The 25,876-nt window shown below is 40.1% G+C and overlaps 1 long non-coding RNA gene and 1 other non-coding gene across 2 annotated transcripts in view; one reads left to right on the top strand and one right to left on the bottom strand.

The window, feature by feature from the left end:
• Positions 1–25,876, top strand: part of LOC136794277 (uncharacterized) — a 157,103-nt gene that overhangs the window by 39,701 nt on the left and 91,526 nt on the right. The gene's annotated exons all lie outside the window — the stretch shown is intronic.
• Positions 9,597–9,704, bottom strand: LOC131757857 (U6 spliceosomal RNA). The gene has a single exon (XR_009336008.1). It is a non-coding gene; the product is annotated as a U6 spliceosomal RNA (small nuclear RNA).

The following is a 25,876-nucleotide window of genomic DNA, read 5'->3' as shown; positions in this document are numbered from 1 at the left end:
ACTGGACACTGTTCTGTCCACCCGAAAGACAAGATCCAGCCTCATCCACCAAAACACAGGCAGCAGTCGATTCCACCAGGAAGCCTACACAAACTGGTGAACCAACCTTACCTACTGGGGAGGAGACACCAAAAACAATGGGCACTATGAACCTGCAGTCTGTGAAAAAGAGACCCCAAACACAGTAAATTAAAAAAAAAAAAAAAAAGAGAAGACAGAGAAATACACAGCAGACGAAGGAGCAAGGTAAAGACCCACAAGACCAAACAAATGAAGAAGGAATACGCAGTCTACCTGAAAAAGAATTCACAGTAATGATATTAAAGATGATCCAAAATCTTGGAAATAGATTGGAGAAAATACAAGAAACTTTTAAGAGGACCTAGAGCACTAAAGAGCAAAAAAACAATGATGAACAACAAAATAAATGATTTTAAAAATTCTGTAGAAGGAATCAATAGCAAAATAACTGAGGGAGATGAACGGATAGTGACCTTGAAGATAAAATAGTGGAAATAACTACCACAGAGCAGAATAAAGAAAAAAGAATGATAAGAATTGAGGACAATGTCAAAGACCTCTGGGACAACATTAAATGCACCAACATTAGAAATATAGGGGTCCCAGAAGAAGAGAAAAAGAAAGGCACTGAGAAAATATTTGAAGAGATTATAGTTGAAAACTTCCCTAATATGGGAAAGGAAATAGTCAATCAAGTACAGGAAGCACAGAGATTCCATACAGGATAAATGCAAGGAGAAACACTCTGAGACACATATTAATCTAGCTGGTAAAAATTAAATATACAGAAAAAATATTAAAGCAGCAAGGCAAAAGAAACAAATATTATACAAGGGATTCCCCATAAGGTTAACAGCTGACCTTTCAGCAGAAACTCTGAAAGACAGAAGGGAGTGGCAGGACATATTTAAAGTGATGAAAGGGAAAAAAAACCTACAACTAAGATTACTCTACCCAGCAAGGATCTCGTTCAGATTCAATGGAGAAATCAAAACCTTTACAGACAAGCAAAAGCTAAGAGAATTCAGCACCAAAAAGCAGCTTTACAACAAAAGCTAAAGGAACTTTTGTAGGCAGGAAGCACAAGAGAAGTAAAAGACCTACAATAACAAACCCAAAACAATTAAGAAAATGGTAATAGGAACATACATATTGACAACAACCTTACATGTAAATGGATTATATGCTCCAATCAAAAACCATAGACTGGCTGAATGGATACAAAAATAAGACCCATATATATGCTATCTACAAGAGACCCACTTCAGACCTAGGGACACATACCGACTGAAAATGAGGGGATGGAAAAAGATATTCCATGCAAATGGAAATCAAAAGAAAGCTGGAGTAGCAATTCTCATATCAGAAAAAATAGACTTTAAAACAAAGACTATTACAAGAGACAAAGAGGACACTACATAATGATCGAGAGATCAATCCAAGAGGAAGACATAACAATTGTAAATATTTATGCACCCAACATAGCAGCACCTCAATACATAAGGCAAATGCTAACAGCCATAAAAGAGGAAACTGACAGTAACACAATCAGAGTAGGGGACTTTAACACTCCACTTTCACCAATGGACAGATCATCCAAAATGAGAATAAATAAGGAAACACAAGCTTTAAATGATACATTAAACAAGATGGACTTAATTGATATTTATAGGACATTCCATTCAAAAAAACCAGAATACACATTCTTCTCAAGTGCTCATGGAACATTCTCCAGGATAGATCATATCTTGGGTCACAAATCAAGCCTTGTTAAATTTAAGAAAATTGAATCGTATCAAATATCTTTTCTGACCACAACATTATGAGACTAGATATCAATCACAGGAAAAAATCTGTAAGAAAAACAAACACATGGAGGCTAAACAACACACTACTTAATAACCAAGAGATCACTGAAGAAATAAAAGAGGAAATAAAAAAATACATAGAAACAAAAGACAATGAAAACACGATGACCCAAAACCTATGGGATGCAGTGAAAGCAGTTCTAAGAGGGAAGTTTATAGCAATATAATCCTACCTTAAGAAACAAGAAACATCTCAAATAAACAATCTAACCTTACACTGAAAGCAATTAGAGAAAGAAGAACAAAAAAATCCCAAAGTTAGCAGAAGGAAAGAAATCATAAAGATCAGATCAGAAATAAATGAAAAAGAAATGAAGGAAATGATAGCAAAGATCAATAAAATTAAAAGCTGGTTCTCTGAGAAGATAAACAAAACTGATAAACCATTAGCCAGGCTTATCAAGAAAAAAAAGTGAGAAGATTCAAATCAATAGAATTAGAAATGAAAAAGGAGAAGTAACATCTGACACTGCAGAAATACAAAGGATCATGAGAAATTAAGCAACCATATGCCAGTAAAATGGACAACCTGGAAGGAATGGACAAATTCTTAGAAAAGCACAACCTTCTGAGACTGAACCAGGAAGAAACAGAAAATATAAACAGACCAATCAAAAGCACTGAAATTGAAACTGTGATTAAAAATCTTCCAACAAACAAAAACCCAGGGCCAGATGGCTTCACAGGTGAATTCTATCAAACATTTAGAGAAGAGCTAACACTTATCTTTCTCAAACTCTTCCAAAATATAGCAGAAGGAGGAACACTTCCAAATTCATTCTAAGAGGTCACCATCACCCTGATACTAAAACCAGAGAAAGATGTCCCTAAAGAAGAAAACTACAGAAAAATATCACTGATGAATATAGATGCAGAAATCCTACAGAATCCAACAACACATTAAAAGAAGCATATACCATTATCAAGTGGGGTTTATCCCTGGAATGCAAGGATTCTTCATTATATGCAAATCAATCAATGTGATACACCATGATAAGAAATTGAAGGAGAAAACCATATGATCATCTCAATAGATGCAGAAAAAGCTTTCAACAAAATTCAACACCCATTTATGATAAAAACCATCCAGATAGTAGGCTTAGAGGGAACTTACTTCAACATAATAAAGGCTATATATGCAAAACCCACAGCAAACTTCGCTATCCATGGTGAAAAAGAGAAAACTTTTCCTCTAAGATCAGCAACGAGACAAGGTTGCCCACCCTCACCACTATTATTCAACATAGCTTTGTAAGTTTTAGCCACAGCGATCAGAGAAGAAAAAGAAATAAAAGCAATCCAAATCAGAAAAGAAGAAGCAAAACTGTCACTGTTTGTAGATGAGAAGATCCTATACATAGAGTATCCTAAAGATGCTACCAGAAAACCACTAGAGCTAATCAATTAATCTGGTAAAGTAGCAGGACACAAAATTAATGCACAGAAATCTCTTGCATTCCTATATATTAATGACAAAAATCTGAAAGAGAAGTTAAGGAAACACTCCCATTTACCACTGAAACAAAAAGAATAAAATACCTAGGAATAAACCTACCTTTGGAGACAAAAGACATTTATGCAGAAAACTATAAGACACTGATGAAAGAAATTAAGGATGATACCAATAGATGGAGAGTTATACCATGTTCTTGGATTGGAAGAATCAACATTGTGAAAATAACTCTACTACCTAAGCAATCTACAGATTCAATGCAATCCCTATCAAACTACCACTGGTATTTTTCACAGAACTAGAGCAAAAAATTTCACAATTTGTATGGAGACACAAAAGACTCCGAATAGCCAAAGCAATCTTGAGAAAGAAAAATGGGGCTTGAGGAAACAGGCTCCTGGACTTCAGACTATACTACAAAACTACAGTAATCAAGACAGTATGGTACTGGCACAAAAACAGAAATATAGATGAGTGGAACAGTATAGAAAGCCCAGAGATAAACCCACGCACATATCTTCACCTTATTTTTGATAAAGGAGGCAAGAATATACAATGGAGAAAAGACAGCCTCTTCAATAAGTGGTGCTGGAGAAATTGGACAGCTACATGTAAAAGAATGAAATTAGAGCACTCCCTAACACCATACACAAAATAAACAGAAAATGGATTAAAGACCTAATTGTAAGGCCAGATACTATCAACCTCTTAGAGGAAAACATAGGCAGAACACTCTATGACATAAACCACAGCAAGATCCGTTTAGACCCACCTCCTAGAGAAATGGAAATAAAAACAAAAATAAACAAATGGAACCTAATGAAACTTAAAAGCTTTTGCACAGCAAAGGAAACCATAAAAAAGATGGAAAGGCAACACTCAGAATGGGAGAAAATATTTGCAAATGAAGCAACTGACCAAGAATTAATCTCTAGCATTTACAAGCAGCTTATGAAGGGCAATATCAAAAACACAAACAACCCAATCCAGGAATGGGCAGAAGACCTAAATAGACATTTCTACAAGGAAGATATACTGATTGCCAACAAACACATGGAAGAATGCTCAACATCACTAATCATTTGGGCAATGCAAATCAAAGTTACAGTGAGGTATCACCTCACATGGGTCAGAATGGCCATCATCAAAGAATCTACAAACAATAAATGTCTGAGAGGGTGTGGAGAAAAGGGAACCCTCCTGCACTGTTGGTGGGAATGTAAACTTATACAGCCACTATGGAGAACAGTATGGAGGTTCCTTAAAAAACTAAAGATAGAATTACCTTATGACCCAGCAATCCCACTACTGGGCATATACCCTGAGAAAACCATAATTCAAAGTCATGTACCACAATGTTCATTGCAGCTCTGTTTACAATAACCAGGACATGGAAACAACATAAGTGTCCATCGACAGATGAATGGATAAAGAAGATATGGCACATATATACAATGGAATATTACTCAGCTATAAAAATAAATGAAATTGAGTTGTTTGTAGTGAGGTGGATGGACCTAGAGACTGTCATACAGAGTGAAGTATGTCAGAAAGAGAAAAACAAATACCGTATGCTAACACATACATATCATATCCAAAAAAAAAAAAAAAAGGTTCTGAACAAGCTTAGGGGCAGGACAGGTTAAAGACACAGAGGTAGAGAATGGACTTGAGGACACAGGGAGGGGAAAGTGTAAGCTGGGATGAAGTGAGAGACTGGCAGGTACATATATACACTATCCAATGTAAAATAATAGCTAGTGGGAGGCAGCCTCATAGCACAGGGAGATCAGTTTCGTGCTTTGTGACCACCTAGAAGAGTAGATAGGGCGGGTGGGAGGGAGACAGAAGAGGGAGGAGATATGGGGATATATGTATACGTATAGCTGATTCACTTTGTTATGAAGCGGAAACTAACACACCACTGTGAAGCAATTATACTCCAATAAAGATGTTAAAAAAGGTGTCTATCCGTCCACAAGTGGATGATACTTCTGTTGTCTAGAGGGATTTTCTCTCTAACGTTTTCAGAATTACCTAACCTAAAAATTCATTTTAAACCAGTAATGTGGTAGCAGTATTGTGACTGCAGAATGTAACTTCATTTATGGACATTTCCTTTGAAGGTTAAATACAGTTGTGTGTGTGTGTGTGTGTGTGTGTGTGTGTGTGTGTGTGTGTGTGTGTGTTTACACAGGATCACCCAAAGTAAGCTAATGTGTAGTTTTATCATTACTCATGGGCTTATAAGGTTTTAAACCCATTCTGTACAAACTGCAATACATCCCACATAGACTCAGAGAAACCGTGCACAGGAGCCTGGTCAGCCCTTTTGCAGGTGAGCACAGCGGGGCTCAGCGTGCTATAGTAGCTTGACCACAGTCACATGATCAGAAAGATGGAATGGGCTTCCCCACCTGGGTCTTGCAACGTAGCACTGGATTTACTGCCCTTCCTCATACAGTTTTCCTCCCCAGGCCAAAGCAATTCCCTATATCCAAGCATTATTTTCAATTTGTCTCTCCCCCCTTCGCTTCCATATTGAAAGCGTCAGCGACACCTGTAGACTCCATGGCCACAACATACATGACAGATCCCTCTAGAAGTGTCCGTCCTCATTACCAGTTGAAGGCATCCTGATGCCCTCGTGCAAGTGATTTTTGACTGGGTATCCTGCTTCCTTCTATTCTCTGCTCCTTCACACCTTTCTCCACAGGCAGCCAGGTGATTTTTATAACAGTCTTGAAGCCTTCCAAAAGCTTGTCTTCTCACCTACTATAAAATCCCCATGTGTGGAATATTGCAGACCCTCCATGGGTCAGCCATGCCTGGCTCTCAGACCTCCGTCCTGCACCCTCTCCCTCCCCTTCTTCACTCCTGACAGTGGGGTTTGTTTGTGCTCAAGAAAGTCAAGATGCTTCCTTCCCTCAGGGTTTTTGTACCAGCTCTTACCTATTTCTGGAATGCTCTCTCTAATTCCATAGAATTTCATATAGTTAGATTAAATTTTTAGATTGGCTCTAGCTTAATATTACCTCTTTCAGACCGCCCAATATAAAACAGCTTCTCAGACACTTTCTATCACATCACTCTACTGTGATTCTCAACATAGCTATCTATTTTATAAGCTATCCTTATCACACATACATTCCTTTATTTTAAACGTCTATTTTCTGTTGATCTTCTTCATATCAGCATGTATGGTAGTGAGCAAGGCTTTGCTTATCTTATTCACCTCTGCTTTCTCAGTGCCTAGCAATATTTGTGAATGAACACAGGGGTGCTTCTAGGTCTATTTTTTCCTGTTTCATGCATCACGCTTTCTCGTTATCATCCAGCTTACTGAAATGACAGGCGTTCACCCCGTGGTGAGGAATGCGGACTCTGAAGGCAGATATGCACGGCTCAAATCCAAGCTCGACTAGTCACTAGCAGGGGAACTTTAGACAAGTGAGTTTCTCAGAATCTCAGTGTCCTCCTCTGTAAAACAGAGAGAGCTAATAATAGTATCCACCTCATGGAGCTGTTGAGACAAACGTGTAAACATGGCAACAATGATAAAGTAGAGAGAACCCTGCCAGCCACATAGTAAACGCCTTATGTGTCAGCTGTTCTTACTGGAGGATGTTTATATATAATCCAGGTCATATAGTTTTGTTATATATAAAAACCAGGACATTTATATGCTTTTATTACTTATATATATCTACTATAGATGTAATGTTAGCTATTTTTCTCATTCTATTGTTTGATAGAGTAGCAAATAGAAAGTGTTACAAGATTTGTGAAATACCATAAAATAGATGTCAGCCAGCCACTCTTTTCCTAGCTGGCTCTGTTGCAAGATTCAGATAGGTTCCTCCTGGTAGCCAGCCTTCCTTCCTTCCTTCTTTCCTTCCTTCCTTCTTTCCTTCCTCCCTCCCTCCTCACCCTCCCTCTCTCTCTCTATTTCAAATAGCTTTTATTTATTTATTGTAAGAACACTCAACATGAGGTCTACCCTCTTAACATTTATTGAAGTGCACAACACAGCACTGTTAGCTATAGGCACGATGTTGTACAGCAGATGTCTAGAACTTAAAACTCTATGTAACAGTTTTGATGAAGTTAACATCTCCGGTAGAACGTGCAGTTACGACAAACTTCCTGAAGGTGACAGCAGAGGTCTAAGGTTTGGAAAAAGCTCCAGGGGCCTTGCAGACACCCTGTATGATTTGAAGGGGTGAGAAAAGTTATCCCATGGGTCTGCTTTCGTATCTTAAAATTCCCTTTCATTATTATTGCTGGGAAGCGGTGTGTCATGGTATTTCAGGAAGCTTCTCTAGTGCAAATGGTATCTGGGAGGCGGGAGCTTGCTGTTATTCATCAAAACCTCAAGCAAAATGAGAGCACTGCTGCATTAATAGGATGCAAGGAAGTGGAAATGGGGGTGGACGTGAGATAGCGGCGGGTAGCAGGAAGAAAAAGGCTTGGGTTTGGGCGCGTCCCAGAACCCCTTGATCTGCAGCGAGGAGCACAGCCAGGACAAGCCAGAGCTGAACCCTCTCTAAATCACGGGGCCAAGCAGTTCCCTCTTGGCCGGGTCTAAGGTTTGAACACCTAGAAAAACGTCATTTATAAGTTTAAATAACATGTAAATTCCACAGTGTTTATGTGCACATATCAGCTTCTCTGTATTTATTAGAGATCAGAGGACTAATAAAATGGATAAAAGGAGACCAGGAATATTGTCAAGGGTTCAGATAGTGACTCTTTGCAATTGCATGTGAAGTTCTTAGTATACACCACTAGAGAGCGGTATTACCCCACAAAATGTTTACACCAAAGGGTTCCATCTTGTAAGCTAAGTGGACCTCCCACTATCACGCGTGTTTCCCGTTTGTAGCAGTGATTGGAATTATGCCTATAAGGAGCAATTATTCTTTATTTGCGTTTTTTTCCGTAAATGAAAAATACATCTTTTTTTTGGTTGTTGTTGCTAATAGTGGCTGCTTCAGGTAGACTTCAGTTGTTGTCTGGGATTATTAGATGGGGGCCTAAATGTTGTATTGTCTGTGACTCTATGCGTTTTATGATTCAAAATTATCAGTGGAAAAGAAACAACAAGTAAGCAACATGTGAACTGATGTCTAAAATCCTCACGGCCAGAATATATCAACTGCTGCAAAATTGCAAGACAAAATAACATAAAACTGTTCAGTTCATAATTTACTCTTTTTGATTTGCAGTCTATGGTTTTTCCTAATAGCATAAAACAAAATGGTTACAAAATATCGTTCATATGGTTTACACATTTTATGACCATTTGTGTATAAAACAGCCCTCTGTAAGTGCATTTAGTGGTTGAAGTGCATTTAGTGGTTGAAGAGTTTGCAAAGGTGATTATCAAATAAGATAATGTATGTAAACTTTCTAGCTCAAGTTGTACACATAGCAGGGATCATAAAAAATTTCAGAGCAATAGAATATTTGGTAGTCATAGTGACATTGCAGCTTCAAGACACTATTGGACTGTATAGGGCATAACAGGCAAAGATGAGTGGGCTTAATGTCTGGGATCATCCAATTTTCACCGTCTTCTCTTGTTTTAGACTTCTTCCTCCTTCTAGTAGGTATAGATGGGGAGAATTCCTTAAGTAAGGTCTCTTGTTTGGACCAATTTAGAGTCTAGCCATTCTTCAAGCTTTTTCCTCCCTCCCTCCCTCCCTCCCTCCCTCTCTTCTTTCCTTCCTTCCTTCACCTCCCTCTCTTGCCTCCTTTTTTCTTTCTGGGCATCCTAATGCCTTGTTTCTTATTGTATTCTCTTCATTTTAGATCCAAACATTAGAAGCAAATACTTTATTTAACCTATTTCCTGTTATGGAATGAATTGTATCCCCTCTTTCCATATATATGTTGAAGTCCTCACCCCCAGTAGCTCAGAATGTAACTGTATTTTGAGACAGGCCTTTAAAGAGGTATTTAAGGTTAAACGAGGTCATCAAGGTGGCCCTAATCTAATGACTGATGTCCTTATAAAAAGACATTAGGACACAGACACACAGAGGGGAGACCCTGTGAAGACACGGAGAAGATGGCCATCTATAAGCCAAGGGGAGAGGCCTCAGGAAAAAACCAAACCTGCTGCCACCTCGATCTTGGACTTCCAGCCTCCAGAACTGTGGGACAATAATCTTCTGTGGTTTAAGTGGCCCAGTCTGTGGTACTTTGTTGCAACCGCCCTAGCAAATAAATACATCCCCTTAGAATATACATAAATAATGGAGCACTTCAGGAATTTGTGCCTCGACCCTGCTCAGGAGCCATGCCGATCTTCTCCATATCAGTCTAAGTTTTTGTATATGTGCTCCTGAAGACAGTACTTCCTGTAGATTCCTTAACCCCCAAATTTACCAAAGGTTTTTTTTTTTTTTTTAACTGGGCTGTGCTGGAGTTAGGGTCTCACCCCTGCTGTGGCCACATTCCCACCCGTTGCTACCCACTTAGCAGTTGCATGAGTATGGGCTGACACCAAATCACAGTATTTCTATTAGGTACAGCACGTTGATTCACTTTCAAATTTAACATCACCACATGTACAAACACATCATCAAGAAATGGGACAAACTTAAAAATGCTGCGTGTGGGTGGGAAGGAATCGGGACCGTGACTAAAGGGAAAATATTGGTCAAAAACTTTCTCTTACTGTTGTGCTGGCAAAATGTTTCTCCCTCAATAGAATGACCACATGTCTATAGAGCTCATTAACATTCCCCTGTTTGGGTGAAAATACTGAAATAAAATACTGCAGATGGCAGCATGGCATTACACAGGATGATTTTGGAGCAAAGCCACAGCATCATTGTCCCACTTTCCTTTTTTTTTTTTTTTTTTTTCCTAGTGGGTAAGTTACTGGAACCTTTTAAAAAATGATTATTTATGGTGAAAACTTGGAGAGGCAATTATGCCTGTTTTTCAAGTTCACTTCCATGGCCTGTAGGACAGAGTACCAATCAGCAACATCCCCTTGAAAAGCTTCTAGGCAAATACATTGTTATTCTAGCTACCCACCAGGAGAATCCCAAGTTTAGATTTCAACCTATTTTGAAATTCAACTTCAGAGATGTGCCCAATCTTCTTTGAAAGTTCCTAAAGATAAGTTTACCAAACGTTAACAAAGAAATAATTGTTCTCAGAACTTATGGCAACAATGTGATGAGACTGAGAGCTGCCTTTTAGACTGATACACACATGCTACTCTGTAAGGGACATACAGACACAGTTCAATTTTCCCAACATTCATTTTTAACCAGAAAAAAATAATTGCTTTGGGAACCCCGATAATGACTGTTTTCAGAAAAATCTCTAAACACCAGGTCAGCAAATTTTTTTCTCTTCAGGTTCAGGCAGTAAATATTTTCAGGTTTTGGGCCACATGACCTCTGTCATAACTCTGCATTATACCCGAAAGCAGCCATGGACAATATGTACACCAACTGGTGTGGCTGTGTTCTAATAAAACTTTATTTATAAAAGCAGGTGGACAGATTTGGCTGTACATAGTTTGCCAAAGTCTGCTCTAAACCTGGGCTTGCTAACTCTCTGTGGAAGACTCCCTGTATTAAGTGTGAACTCTTCTATGGACATTTTGCCCTCCCTCATCTTTTTTTTTGTTTGTTTCCCACACTTACATGCTGCTACAATTCATATATATTTCAAGCATGACCTTGTGTCATTTTTTTGAGCTAAAATGTTGAGCTTGAGACACATTTAATCATAATGTTGGCCTGGGCTTATTTCATTTTTTCTTATTTCTTCCCATGGGGCCCATCTGGCTTGGGTTCAACCTTAGGAATAAGGGTTTGGATTTGTGTCTGCTCTTGTTTCGAAACTGGCCCGGTAAGTATGAAGGTAATGGAGCAAAGCTCTTCAGGTACCTTGGAGGTAAAGCATGTGTCTAGTAAGCAAACAACCAGCTTAGGGAGTTATTTACATTGGTAATTATATTAGAGGTCATATAAACATGTATTTATGAACAGTGCCCTATATGTAACAAAATGCATTAAGCAATTTTCTAAAAGGTGATGTGTTTACTAATATGTTTATCAACAGTCAGGTTCCATAAGAGGCTAAATCCAAATACAGTTCACTCAAGGGCAAAGTCTAATCTCTGGTTGAAGATGGTTCAGGTGTTGATAATGATGATGAGTTTGTGGAAATCAGCAAACATGATCTCCTCAAGTCTCCCTTAAGGCAGAGTTGAACCCTAGTTGGCCCCAGTCTGCCTTCCTTCTTGAAGGGATTCCCTTGAAGGGAATTGAGCTGCTAGGCTGTTTCCCACCTGCCCAGACTGGAGCAGACCCCAGAAGAGTAAAGCAAATCATTTCCAGGAACTTCTTCGTGGAAGGTATATATGGAAGAATGCTTTTGATAGCTTCTGGCCTCACTTTAATTCTAAGGTTATAAGAACGTTCTAGAAGTGATGACCATGAGCATGAAACTGAAGCTAGTTAAGGCTCTCTCTTCTGTCATATAAAATCCACACATACTACACCTGATATGCATTGTATGGATTCATGTATGAATAAACTCCATCATACATATGTGGGTTATGATACCCATGGACTGAAAAGTGGGCAGAAATCTGTGGTTGGCCTTCAGATCTTGACCTGGAGTCCTTTGAATTCCTGCTTTGTGTCAGCTCTCATAGGAAAGTAAAGACATTCCAGAGGCTTACCTGTACACTAAAGGACTTTGTCAGTTTTTATCTTTCTTTTGCCAGTTTGGAAAACTTATTGCGTGGGCTGAGCTGCAGAAATAGACAAAACTACATAGAGAAACCTGCTTCATGGAACAGCCTTGGAAAGTGTGGTTACTAAGATATAGATAGGCTTTATGTAAGGGGAATTTCCATTATAAATATACTCAAAGGACCAGAGAAATGAATTCACATGAAAAACATACACTGGGTGCTTGGAAAGTGTACTTTCTATGGATAAGTTGTGTAAAATCGTATCAGGGGAATTCTCCAGGGGAAGACTCAAGAATTTGTTCAAGGCGTTGGTATCAAAAATTCTGCTAACTTGTTTTAATTATTGGCTGAAACTTGATGGAAAGAGGAAAAAAATCCTCCAAATGATACAAAGTGGACCTTTTTTCCTCATGCTCCACAGAAGTTTTTTGGAAATATTTTCCATTTCCACCCTTATTTGGCAAGCTTTGAATACGTATATTCAGTGCATATCTAAATGTCTTTCCTAGATTCTGGAACTGTGCTGTCCAATAATGGTAGCCACTAGCCAGGTTACTCTTAGGCACTTAAAATGTGGCCACTGCAACTAAGGAACTGAATTGTTAATTCTACTGAATTCTAGTTACTTTTATGGATGTTGGCCACCTTATTGGGACATCACAGGTATAGAACATTTCCATCATTACAGAAAGTTCTATTTAGACCGTGCCCAGTTCTAGAGTGTGACAGGTCAATGTTTTGCTCATAGAGTTTTTTGGTTTTTTTTTTTTTTTTTTTTTTTTTTGTGGTAAATGGGCCTCTCACTCTCACTGTTGTGGCCTCTCCCGCTGCAGAGCACAGGCTCCGGACGCGCAGGCTCAGGGGCCATGGTTCACGGGCCCAGCCGCTCCACGGCATGTGGGATCTTCCTGGACCAGGGCTTGAACCCGTGTCCCCTGCATGGGCAGCTGGGCTCTCAACCACTGCGCCAGCAGGGAAGCCCATAGAGCTGTTTTTAATATTGAAGACTTTGTTTTCTACCAACTGACAAAGTTTAAAAAAGAGTGCTGTGGAAAAGACAACTTAACTCCCATTTTATCCAAACCTTCTTAACGTTTGCTCAAACTGCTTTCCCCCCACTATTCTGAGTAATTCTGTTTGTTCTTGTCTGTAGCATTTTATATTTAGTTCTTTCTAATGTAGTTAAATACAAATATACAAATATCAGGAAACACTCTTTAATTAGTTGTGCTTGAAATGTCCTCAAGAATCCTTCCTGCAATAACTGAGTGACCCATTCCATATTCTCAATGGGAAAAACAAAAAAGAGAAAGACCTGTTTTCTTCATTCATGCTAAACAGGAAAATGCTGTGGTATGGAAATAGAAAATTAAGAGAGAGGAAGCTTTTTAGGTCTTCAAAATGGAGTAACAAAACATGCCTGTCAACTTATTTTGCTCTTCTTCCTAATTTCTCAAGAGAGTATCTGTGAATACCTAATTTAGCTTTTTCTGGGGGTTCTCACTTTAAGACACATTAGCTTCAGGACAAAAAGACCTTTACTTATTTTTTAATCATGGTTTACAACCTAGTGTGGGTATATTTCAGGATGTAGCTGATGTTCTCTAAAAGGTCATATACCATCAAAATGGTCATTTTCTGATAATGCTATCAAGAAAAACTAATGGAAAGCAAGATGCATTAAAATTACTAGAGCCCAAGATCCTTGAGGGCACCAATCCTGTCTGTTTTGTCCCCAGGTGCCCCCAAGTGCTTGTGTTATATGGGGCTTCTATGCCGTTTATTTTTTTAATAATTTTTTTACATCTTTATTGAATTATAATTGCTTTACAATGTTGTATTAGTTTCTGCTGTACAACAAAGTGAATCAGCTATATGTATACCTATACCCCCTCCCTCTTGAGCCATTTAAATGTGAGAGTCAGTTTGTATATTATCACGGGATAACAAATGCTATTACTGAAGAATGTTCGGGAACAGGGTCATCTTGGAACGATTTTCTTAGGTCCTAGGCCCTCCTGTTTTGGGGATCAGGCAGCAACTTGAGATAAGTAGCCCCAAGGGTAAGGGCCCAGGCTCCTGGCCTCTCCATGTCACTGTTTCCTGTGTCACAGAAAGGTGTCTCAAACGCAGAGCCAAGTGTCAGAGCTGGACAGATTTAACTGTCCCAACTGACATTTACACTTTAAAGAGATACTCAACTTACTGTCTTTTTTTCTTCCAGATTTACTGAGCTGTTATCAACATACAGCACTGTATCAGTTTCAGATGTACAGTGTAATGATTTGACTTAATACATCATAAAGTGATGACCACAGACAGTTTAGTGAACATCCATCAACTCATACAGATACAAAACTAAAGAAATAGAGGAATTTTTTTTTCCTTGTGGTGAAAACTCTTAGGATTTACTCTCTTAAGAGCTTTCATATATGACATGGAACCGTACTCATCTTTCTTTTTTTTTCATAGTTTCAACTTTTATTTTATTTTATTTTATCTTTAACGTCTTTATTGGAGTATAATTGCTTTACAATGGTGTGTTAGTTTCTGCTGTACAACAAAGTGAATCAGCTATACGTATACATATGTCCCCATATCTCCTCCCTCTTGCGTCTCTCGCCCTCCCTTCCTATCCCTCCCCTCTAGGTGGTCACAAAGCACCGAGCTCATCTTGCTGACTGATGTGAAGTAGGAAGACAGAGAGAGGGGAGTCCTCCCTAGGCCCATATCAACAAACAGTTTCCCATCCCCTTCCTATATTGTCTCATCCTTACATTGTCAGAAAAATACATCAGCAACATTGCACCCTACTGAAAGATTGCCAACACCTTTTCCACATAATAGCTATCAACATACTTAATAGACTTCAGCTGTCTTTTTGGGCGATCTGGCAATAAACCTGACTTAAAAAAAAAAGTCAGATTTTTTAAAAGAAATTGCTTAAATGTGGAAATAATACAGACCACCAGCTAAGCTAATAGATTTTTGAGAACGAAAGTTGAACACACACATAAAGGGAAGGTGACAAAATGGATTAATGTGTAAAAAGGGGCCCAGATCTTCTGGCAAATCATTGCTCTTCTGAACTCTCCACCCTCAACAATGATCTGAAGAAGCTAAAAAACAATCTGTAAACCCTCTAATAATGCGATCTCCAAATAAATAAAAACACAGTGCAATTCACTTTTCCATGTCTCTCTCCAGCTGCTCGTGACTGCATTTCTCCCTGAAAATGACTCTTTACTTTGAGCACCCCTCTTAGTCTTCTTGGATGCTGGGTGTACATTACTGGCTAGAGTCCAATCAGCAATGGAAACTTCTGAGCACTTTAGCAGACCTGTATTGAGGAATTATGCATAACTTGGTAAATTTAGCCATTGAGCTGAGTTGTGAGAGCCATAAAGTGATGTATATAGAGAAAGACACAATTCTCAACAGCTGTTGAAAGTCCTTAAAACAAATATATGTTCCCTACAAGCTTTTATTCTAAAGTTGGTGCACATTTCCAAGGTGGCCCAGGAATCACACAGCAGCTCATCTTTTTTTCCTTAACATTCTCTGAACTAATTAAGCTCTGAAAAACCATTTAAACACAAGTAGGCCAGGATTTCAACACTTCCAAAAATTAAAAAAATAAAAAAGAGGCTGATATTTGAAATCTTGTTTTCCCTGGCCCTGCCCCCAAAGCCTCAAAAACATTTAGTAATAAATAGAGGACTGAGGACAGAAAATCTTTTTTCCCTCCTAAAAAACTTTTTGTATTAGCTTTGTATTAGTTGGGACTCTTGTCTCTTTCTACTTCTGAGTTTATGGGTAACCTGTTCAAAACATCCTTAACTCCTCAATTTTGCACATGGAAGGGAGATGAGGATTCTGAGGACTTATTATAAAGACTTGAAATATCAGTAAGGGAAAGGAAATCTATCTGCCAGTTTTGACTTTCTCATCTGGACTGGTTGTGGCTTTTATTTCCTTTGCACCTGCCTCTCTCATTCTTTTCTTTGGGAACAAACGCAGTCAGCAGGATTTCTAGAAAGGATATTAGCGTACTCAGGTTTCTGGTTTGGGAACAGCAAGTTCTCCCTCTTGGTGCCCCTTGAAGTGAGGTGTGAAAGCATCCTGGTGTTTTATTGCACTGATGAGAGATCAGGAGGCAAAGATAGATTAGGCTTTGTGGAATGGAGTAGCCAGAAAATAAAGGTGGCTGATCTACTTCTAGGGGCAGTGTGGGTCTGACATTTACTGCCCGCCCATCCATATTCTCATGCTTGGAATTAGGCTTCCTCTCTAGGCCACCTCATTGCAGCAAGAGCAATTGAGGTGTTGCTGCTGGACTCTGTAAGCAAGACTCATGCATGCTGTCTGGGACAGATTGCAAGAGATGGTCTCAACCCTTCACTCCTCCTTGTGTCTATGCCTCCTTGCAATATGACTTTGCAGTTCTTTCCATCAAAAGGGAACATCTATTTCCGCACTGTCTGCATTTGGGCTGACCTGCTTTGGTCTTTAGAATCTGGTAGATGTGCTGATGAGCCACTGGAGCCTAGGCCTCTACCATGGGCAGAATTCCAATGTGACCTGCAGCGACCCTCACCCTTGTGTAATCCTCTTGCCTTGACTGCTTTCAGCACCTGTGAAAATGGTGAGCCACCACTCTTGTGATTGATTATAAGAGGGATTTTGCAGATATAATTAACTTCCTAAATCAGTTATCCTGAAGAAGGAGATTATCCAGGTGGTCTTGATCTAATCAAGTAGCCCTTAAAATCTGGGTCTAGAGATCAGAGACAGAGGAAGTCAGAGATCTGAGGCATGAGGGGGATTTGAAGTGTCCTCGCTGGCTGGAGTGAGCCTTGTGGTAAGGAGTGTGGGTAACCTCTACTTGCTGAGAGTGAACTCTGGATGATGGCTAGCAAGGGCACAGAGACCCCAGACCTACAACTGCAAGGAACTGAGTTTTGCTGACACCAACAATGAGATTGGAAGCAGACATTTCCTCACCCCCCTCCCCAACACCCCCAGAGTTTCCAGACAAGAACTCAGCCTGGTTAGTTTTCAGCCTTGTGATGCCCCGAGCAAACAGTCATGTTGTGCTGAACTTCTGATTTACAGAACCACGAGCTAATAAACAATTGTGTTAAGGTGCTAAGTTCATGGTAATTGTTACATAGCAATAGAAAGATAAGACAGTCTCAAAAGACCTGTGCACTTCTAGTCTCTCCTGGAAACTTAGCAAGGTCATGAGATCATGCATGGACTAGCCTACCGGAGACTGAGAGGCCCCCTGGAGCAGAGCTGAAGAGCCCTGCTGACAGCTGGTCAACTTCTAGAAGCAGAGCCATATAACAAACCCATCTTTGACCCCAGATGTCTGAGGCAGCTCAGCCCATTATAAAAACATTCAGCTTATCCTAGTCTAGGTCGCTGTCCTGCAGACTCATGTGTGCTGTGATCTGAACATCTACGTCCCCACCCAGATTCACATGTTAAGTCCTAACGCCCAGTGTGATGGCATTAGGAGGTGGGGTCTTTGGGAGGTGATTAGAGCATGAGGGAGGAACCCTCATGTGCTCTTATAAAAGGGGATCCAGAGAGATCCCTTGGTCCTCCTGTCATACGATGCAATTTATGATCCAGGAAGCAGGTCCTCACCAGATACCAAATCTGCCAACACTGTGGTCTTGGGCTTCCCAGCATCCCAAACTATGAGAAATAAGTTTTTGCTGTTTCTAAGCCACCGACTCTATGGAATTTTGTCAGAGCAGCCTGAAAGGACTAAGACAATGAACTATATAAAGGATTGTTTTTTGGGCCATTTTGTTTTGGAATGGTGTGTTACACAGCTGTGTCTGATTGATACATTGGCTACCCTCATGAACAGGCACTATACTTTTGATGTCTGCACTTAAAGCTAACATGTATATTATTACATTAGAAAGGATGGAAGCTGCTGTGCTGAAGATAAGCAGCTTTTCTCTGCCTGGTGATGAGACCTCATTTCAATGAGCCACTCAGGTGGCATTCTACCTTAGAGCAGATGAAAACGGTGGTGTGGTTTGATCAGGATTACTGCACAGGCTATGCCAAAATTCCTCATTGTCTCTTTAATTCATGGTAGATACATGATCAGTTTATAAACACTTGTTATCATCAGGAGCTCAGGGTACATTATTTAAAAAACTCAACTTTTTGCAATTGTAAACATGATTGCAAATTGTAAATATGTGAAAAACAGCAAATTGTCTTGCTGAATTTGATTATTGTCAAAAACAGACAGGCTACTGCAAAAATGTAAAAATGTAAAAGAAATGTAAAAGATGAAGATGAAAACATTTCAATGGTGCACTAATATTGTAGTTTAAAGTCGTATGGACATTTAAAAATAAACGCAGTGTCTCTGTGTGTGAGTCAGAATTGTCCTCAATAAACTCAAGCATGCTGTTTTGCAAACTTGGGAGTCTTCTTCAAAAGCACACAAGCCTATTTTATGTTCCCTAGATGAACAGGTAGGTCTGTGAAACAAAGATGTGGGTTGCTCAATTTCATTTTGAGCTCCTGATATAGATATCTTGGTTTCAGAGACTGCCATTTCTGTAGTATTTCAGTAATAGGAAGACTGCTACAGCATCTAATGCTACTATCTCCATCAGGAAGATATGATCATGGCTCACCTCAACCCCCAAATTAACCTGAGAGAACAGGCATCTGTGGATGGAGGTTGCTGTAAGACTAGTGTGAAGGAGGAAATAGATCAGCAATAGGGCTGCCATTGCTGGGGGATTGGGTGGGGAGAGTGTTGTGACAGGGGAAGAATAAACAGTGGCTTAGGAACAACAACAAGCAGGCTATTAAAAGGTTGGACAGGGAAAAATGTCCGTGTGTGAGAAAACTGGGGGTGGGGAAGTGGGTAGGGAACTTAATTCAAAACACTAGTGACTCATAGAGAAAGGAGAACAAAATGTAAGGTGACGATAGAAGATATGTGTTCAAGTTCAACCGCAGAGAAGCTGTGATTGCATCACTGATTTCACTAGTATGGGGACTTGAAGGGGTGCCCCAGGGAAGGCTATCTACTGGATGCTTCATGTGCTTGATTGGGATATTCAAATGGAGGCTGTTGTGGAGGCTTAGATGAGAAACAGAGTCAATGTTACCTAAGAGGAATTCTGCTACATCCAGGTAAGTGAAGACTGTGGAATTTGTACAAACACTGTTGCTGCCCATTTGTACTGTTTGTGTCAGTCAAGGGGGAGGTAATGAGCAGGGGGGCAAACCAACCCCTAGGAAAGCCTCCTTCTTGCATAGACCCTATTCTAGAAGAATCTGGGTATTGCCAAGAAGCAACATTTGTTCTTGAGGGAGAGATAGGTTTCTGGGGGACACCTGGAAGAGGGGGATAATGACTAGGACTTAGTTAAAGTCTAGGTTTTGCTTGTGCAGATGGAATCTTTCTCTCTGGAGTGTGGAGAATCTCAGAGGATTTGGGTGTATAGGAAGGTTCTTGATGGTCATCCATTCCACTGGTCTCTCTAGGAAACATTATTCACACAAGCTCCTTTATCTTGACCTGTGGACCCCCGTCTAGTCCCTTTCTGCACCCCAAACCTCATGCCTACAAACCTTCTTTAGTTCTGGGCAAGGGAAGAGCAGCTTATTGACCTGGGTCTCAGAGAGATGCACAGGTATGTCCATGACTCAGAGTCTTCTGCCTCTTGAATCCCCTTCACACGTAGAGCCCCTCCTCGGAGACCCTAGGTGACCTGGGACATCCTTTTACGATAGCACTCATTGCATTGTTTTTGGTAATCCACTTGTTTTCCTCCCACACTGGACTGTATTCCTGGCACACGAATTCTCTGTTTTATTTATCTCCTACCCTCATCACACATCACAGTGCCTGGCACACAATGAGCTCTCAAATATCCATTGAAAAAATGAGACTAAATATGGAATTACACATATGACCATAATTTGGTTAAAATTTTTCTTTTTGTCCATTTCCTTAGGATGTGAAATCTTGAAGACACAAAGGTCTACATGGATTATATTTCTGTGCAGCATGTAAGGCTAGAAATAGCTGTTGTACAGACCTGGTACTTCAAAGGCAGCAGGAAGTGAAGTGTCACCATCTTTGGTCTCTAGCCTATATCAAAGAACAAAAGGGCAGGGGAGACTGGGTAGCTGATGAAAGCAATTATCTTGTTTCAAGTTCAAAGCAGAGCTTTTGCGAACTGTTATGTTATCAGGAGTGACACATCTCACCCATGCACTCTGGACAAACCTTTGGATGTCACCATCTTTGTCTGGGCTGCAAGCTATTGGTGAGTCTCGGGCTGGAAGTACCAGCTGCATGGTCACGAGGTGTTCTGCAGCCTTCCCTGGCAGGAGCTGTTGACACCAGTGACTGCTTGCTTCTAAGCCAGGTGCGTATTTTATTTTCTGGCAGAGCTATAGTTTCATCACTGTCATAAAACTTCAGATTTAGGGGACATTTCAGGACACGGAAAGAACAATCAAGTTTCATTCCTGAAAACTTTTCACTGGCAAGTATATCTTCATCAAATAGTTGGTTCCAATCAGATTCTGAATATGGGGAGGTATATGATAATACGGAGTAAGGCACTTTTTCAGGGATTGGGTATTTATAGATTCTGGCTCCATCATGTCCTATCTACATGACCTTGGGTTACTCAGTCTCTCTAAGATTCAGTTTCTTTATATATAAAATGGACATCATATATAAACGGTATTGTGAGTGTTGGGAGATGCTTATTCCTTACTCCTGATGTTTCTTGCCATTTGGAATGTCCTCCTCCTTCCCCTTCCTCCCCTCTCCATGATTAGCCCAAGGCTTATAGCCTCTTTCCACTACTCCTTACTCATTCAGAATTTATTGACCCAATGCGTAGGTGTGAAAGAGCATGTGTAGTATACCCCTTCCTCTATCATTTCTCCTGGGGGCAAGCTGCTTATAGGGAGTGGATGTTTTTTTCTGCTGAGATGGTGGAGAGAGCCCCACCGCCCACCCACCGTGCTGTCTGATGTGTCTGTCAATGTGAGCTGCTTCTGAGAAGGTTCCCTATGATGAGTACTCATGGTACTCATGAGTGTGTGCTGAACCCGGTGACATGCTTCTAACAAACAAAATATGGCAAAAATGACGGGATATCACTTCTGAGATGAGATTACAAAAAGATTGTGACTTCTGTCTTGCTGGCCCTCTCTTTCTTTCTCTGGTGGAGCCCTTGTTCTGGAGGCAAGCAAGCTGCTATGTTATAAGTAGCCTTGTGGAGAGAATCATAGAGCAAGGGACTAATGTCTCTGGCCAGTAGCCAGTAAGGAACTGAGGCCCTCAGTCGAACAGCCTGTGAGGAACTAACTCCTGCCAGTAACCAGGGAGCCTGGAAGCCAATCTTTCCCCAGGTGAGCCTTTAGAGGACCACAGCCCTGAACAACACCTTGATTGTAGCCTTGTGAGAGACACTGAGTCTGACGACCCAGCTGTGCTGCACCCAGATTCCTGATCCACACAAACTGTGAGATAACAAACGTTTGATGTTTAAAGCAGCTAAATTTTGGGGTTATTTGTTACACAGCAATCAGTAACTAATACAGCTGGGCAGGTGTGTCTAATTCTTGTGTTCCATTTTTGGAAGCCATTTGTCCCTCAGATGTAAGTGTATTCTCCAGCTTAGCCTATATTGGTCATAAAAATGATAGTTTGCTCCCCATCTACATTTTTCTTTTGCCTTATATCCCATGTGTTTATTAATTAGAAACCTGGACAAAGGAGAGGTGGTTATTTATTACCCATTTTACTCCTGTAAAAACCTCAACATGAAGGCTCTCCAGAGATGTCACTTGCCTTCAAGAACTGCTGTAGCGTTTGCTGGAAGTAGGAGGGGTCCAGCTTTGCCTGAGACAGCATATTCCCAATGCTATCAATAAAAATGCATGCACTCTTTCTAGGAACTGCTCCTGGACTTGACAGAGGCTTATGTACTTTGAAGTCCCTTCATTTCCAAACCCAATTCACAGACTTTGCACGGCCTCTGTCTTGGCCTTGTCATTTGCTCCCATCAAAAACATCCCCACTTGAAGCCTAAATCTTAGGAGTAGAAATCTCAAGTTCATGGGAAGCCCATGTAGGCGGGATGTGGAGGCTTAAGCAGCTGCTGAACGTTGATGTCACTTCAGGCGAAGGACTGGCTTTTCCCCACCTGGTCACTGTGGCCCACGTTACCTTGGGGAGAAGTAGAGGGGGAAACTGAAATTATCATCGAATAAAGAGTTTCCAGAAAGTGTTAACAGTGACGCAGACATTTGGCATTCGGCTCCCTTGGCTTTTTCTCACTTGTTCTTTTTCAGTTCAGTGAATTTAAATGAGTGCACACTTAATTCCAAGGCTTTGGCCACTCCTGGACATTTTTGAAACATGGTCTAGGACGGGACAGTGTGTGAATAGCCTCTCCCTAAGAGTCCCAGCTCCCTGGAAGGCAGGGAGTGGGCACCTTTGGGCCCCCTCTGGAGGAGAAGAGGGAGACATACGTGACCTGGCAGCTTGAGAAGGTTAAAATGTGCTGTTTCAATTTCTTCCCTTGTGTCCTATTTCAGCTTCTATTATTTTTTTAAAAGTATTTAAAAACAGAAAAACAGCATTTGGATTTTATAAACTACAACACATCAATTCCTACTTGTGGTTTTCCCCTGGAGCCTGGCATGAAGCGCAGTCTTAACAGCTATTTTTCAAAAATCATTAGGCTCTCTAGAATTCATGCCCATGACGTTGGGATTGGATCCATTTTTAAAATCGAATACTTTTCTACCCCCAGTGGTCTCTGGCCTTTCATCCTGCTCTTTACATCATGAATTTAGGAAAAAACAAGTATTTTCCCACTGAAAATGTATGAGTTCTTTCATGTTCATTGATTTCCGGGCAAACAGGACCGCTTGAGTAGGAAAGAGAAGCATAGCTGATAAATTCTCTGCCCTGTAGGGAGGCTCCATGATTTTTAATAACCCCCAATTTCTGCTCCCCACCTCTCTCAGTTTCCTTTGTGCCCACTCTGGTGATAAACTTACTTTCGTATCTGCATTAGATTACCTGGGGTTATCAAAAGTTATAAGTGATAATTATTTGAGAAGGATTTTATTTATTTAATAAATTAAACAATTTAATACAATTTTTAAAGGTTACTTGCCATTTAAAGTTATTACAAAATACTGCTATATTCCCCATGTTGTACAATACATCCTTAAGCCTATCTTACACCCGATAGTTTGTACCTCCTATTTCTCCACCTTTATATTTCTCGCCCCCCCCTCCCCCCCAGCTGGTAACCACTAGTTTGGTCTCTATATATGTGATTCTTTTTTTGGTTATATTCACTAGTTTGTTGTATTTTTTAGATTCTACATATAAGTGATATCATACAGTATTTGTCTTTGTCTGATTTATTTCACTTCGCATAATGCCCTCCAAGTCCATCCATGTGGCTGCAAATGGGAAAATTTCATTCTTTTTTTATGGTTGAGTAGTATTTCATTTTCTCTATCATCTATCTACCTATTATCTATCTATCTATCTATCTATCTATCTATCTATCTATCTATCTATCTATCTATCTACCACAGCTTCTTTATCCATTAATATGTCGATGGACACTTAGGTTGTTTCCATACCTTGGCAATTGTAAATAACCTGCTGTGAACATTGGGGTGTGTGTATCTTTTCGAGTTAGTGTTTTTGTTTTTTTCAGATATATACCCCCAGGAGTGGAATTGCTGGGTCATAGGGTAGTTCTTTTTTCTTTTTTTTTTTTGAGAAACCTCCATACTCTTTTACACAGTCGCTGCACCAATTTACATTCCCATCAACAGTGTACAGGGGTTCCCCCCAAAGGATTTTATTTTAGAAGTCATTATATGATTTTAATGTACAGTTAATATGCGATATGCTTACATAGTTAATTTGTAAAATACCTGTCATTTCACTAGGAGACTATATTTGTTTCCGGTTGCTACTGGAGCAAATTACCACAAACTTAGTGTTTAAAACAATATACATTAAAATTTTTTTTAATTCATTTTTGGCTGCATTGGGTCTGTTGCTGTGCACGGGCTTTCTCTAGTTGCGGAGAGCAGGGACTACTTTTTATTGTGGTGCGCGGGCTTCTCATTGTGGTGGCTTCTCTTGTTGCAGAGCACAGGCTCTAGAGTGCAGGCTTAGAGTTGCGATGCACGGGTTTAGTCGCTCCGCGTCATGTGGGATCTTCCCCGACGAGGGCTCGAGCCCGTGTCCCCTGCATTGGCAGGAGGATTCTTAACCACTGCACCACCAGGGAAGCCCAACAATATACATTTTTAATCTTACAGTTTTAGAGGTCAGAAGTCTGAAACGGGTTTCACTGGGCTAAAATTAAGGTGTCAGCAGGGCTGGCTTCTTCTAAAGACTCTAGGGGGGAATGTTTTCTTACCTTTCCCAGTTTCTAGAGGCTGCGTGCATTCCCTGGATTGTGGCTCCGAATCATTCCAGTCTCTGCTTCCTTCATCACACCTCCTTTGACTCTGACCCTTTCACTCTTACCTCCTTCTTTCACTTTTAAGGACCTTTTGTGATTACATTGGGTCCACTCAGATAATCCAAGAAAATGTCCCCATCTCAAGGTCCTTGACTTGATCACATCTGCGAAGTCTCTTCTGTCTTGTAAAGTTAACGTATTCATAGGACACCTTTCTGTGAAAAAGGACCAATATTCTCTTTTCTGTAGGAATTTTCAGAATACTTATTTCTGTGCCATGATAGAAAAGGGTCCCATACTGTCTCTATCTGTTTGTTTCAAGGCCAGTATGAGACAAAATACTACAGTCTTTATCATTATTATTGCTATTGTTTAGAAAAGATACAAATTTTATTGCTGTTCTTTTTTGAATTCCCAGGTAAAACTATGGTAATTCAACACTAACAGACCTTTTGCCCTACTATGGAAGGAGTCACCCTGAATTCAATAAATAAACCATTAAGTAAAGAAATCATTATTTTAGGAACCGATTGGCTCAGACTGTGTGAAACTACACATGAATTGTTATAATTAAATCATTGCATATAGTTTCAGATTATTATATGTATGCATACACATTACACATAAAATAAAGGCACATTTAACATTCACAAAAATCTAAACCAATCACTGGAAAGTTTATACAAAGGCTAGTCCTGCCAGGCTGTTTTTTTAAAATTTATCTACCTGTGGATTTTATTTGATTCCCTGACATAGGGCAAGTGGAATAAAATCCGGACCACTGGTCCAAATTTCATCGGCTGTAATGAATGATACAAGTCATTAAAGATGGCCATTTCATGCGATTCCCTGACCCAGAAATCTCCATTGATTCCTCGCTGCCCCCTTTAACTTTTCCTGTATTGTCTCCACCTTGTCTGTTATATGAACATCACCAAAGCTGTTCTTTCCACTTTTCCCTGACATCCTTAGAGATTTCCAGCACCCCTGTCTTTTGTTATCTTATATTGCCCTCTGCTAAAAGACGCTCCTCTTTTCTTCTCCATTAATCTTACACCAACAAATCTACCCACAAATCAAATTATTCTGACTTGGTGATTCCTATAGCACCCAGGGTGCACCTTATTCACTTGTAATTTTGAGCAAGCTCTTTTTATTTGTGGCAAGGCGCAACTTTGAAATGTTAACTTATGTATTGTTTTCCTTTTCTGGTAACTATTTGCCCCCTCCTTTTGAAGCAGCTGCCAGGGCATTATAGTTTTATTAACTTGTCCAAAGG

This window comes from Kogia breviceps, chromosome 5 (assembly GCF_026419965.1).
Source record: "Kogia breviceps isolate mKogBre1 chromosome 5, mKogBre1 haplotype 1, whole genome shotgun sequence".
In the NCBI taxonomy this organism is placed as follows: Eukaryota; Metazoa; Chordata; class Mammalia; order Artiodactyla; family Physeteridae; genus Kogia; species Kogia breviceps.
The sequence above is the reverse complement of the archived record's forward strand: the minus strand, read 5'-3'. Positions and strand labels throughout refer to the sequence as shown.